Source organism: Cynoglossus semilaevis, chromosome 19, assembly GCF_000523025.1.
Source record: "Cynoglossus semilaevis isolate Cse_v1.0 chromosome 19, Cse_v1.0, whole genome shotgun sequence".
NCBI classification, from domain to species: domain Eukaryota; kingdom Metazoa; phylum Chordata; class Actinopteri; order Pleuronectiformes; family Cynoglossidae; genus Cynoglossus; species Cynoglossus semilaevis.
Window position 1 is genome coordinate 16,192,292 of NC_024325.1, and position 1,319 is coordinate 16,193,610.

The following is a 1,319-nucleotide window of genomic DNA, read 5'->3' on the forward strand; positions in this document are numbered from 1 at the left end:
GAACTGCATAATGTAGTCTATTCTTGTCAGCCCCACCCACACCGCCAGAGGCGGCGCTGCCCCATTCTGCCTTTTATCATCACTCTCATTTTATCATGGAGCAGATGAAGAAAAGTTTAAAAAAAAAAAAGAAAAGAAAAAGAAAGAAAAATAGAGAGAGAAGAAGAAAGTGTTCCTCTTCTGACAAGCAGGCAGTTTGTCTGTTTAGGGTTCGATTCCAGAGATTCGATTCCAATCACAGCTGCAAACACAGCTGCAGGAGAGAGGAGATAATTCTGAAGGTAGAACCCAAACAATTCCAAGTTGACTTTTTTTTTACTCATTAGGATAAAAAACGTATTAAAATGGAATAAAAAAACAACTTTTTGACTTTAAACAATTAACATTAAATGAATAAATAAAAAATTATAATTAAAATCAGGCATCCACCTCAGTGGTCTCCATCATCTGATTCTCCACCTGATGATGATGATGATGATGATGATGATGATGATGATGATGATGCAACAGGCATTTTAAAAACATTGATTAGTGATTGGTTAATGAGCTCTTCCAACGACACGCTCTGTTTTTGATGCAGCGTCAGATATTTTGTGTGTTGGTGAGAGTGACGTCTCAGGTCACAGAGGTCAGGCACATTCAGCAGCAGGTCTCCACCTGTGGTCTGACCATCCTGTAGCTGTGAATGACTGGGAATTCTAAACTTAGCCTGCAGTGGGCGCTCTTTGATTTATTGTTGTTGTTGTTGTTGTTGTTTTAACACATGACATTTCTGACAATAAGTCACTTTGAAATAATTTTTTTGGGAATTTTCATGTTTGAGGTCAAAGCTGATCAACCGTAGCTCGTTCTCATTTGTTACTTAAAAAATGACAGAATAATTCACCTGATGCCACCAAATCATAATTCTTAAAAAAACGACCAAAAATATTTGACGACCCAAAAATATTTTTTCGTGGCCCATTTCTGGGTCCTAACCCAGTGATTGGGACCGACGGCTAAATGACACAGAGACCAGGTGTTTTAACATCAGCTGTCCTTTTGACAAACCTGTTTTTATTTGCGGTCATTTCGACAAAGTTCCAACTTTTCTCCGGTTGTTTGGGTCTAATCTGCTCTGAGAGGAAATGTCTGCATCAGCGGATTTCAATAAAAATGTCTTCAGTGCTCCGTGAGCTGCGGCACTGGAAGCTTTTTATTCCAAATAAATGAATAATTATGAGTCACTTTCCCCTTTTTTACCCACCGCAGCACCTGCCGCCATAAAAGTTCACGACCACGCCCTCTCCCGGCGGCTCACCGCCTCAATCTGCCTGCGG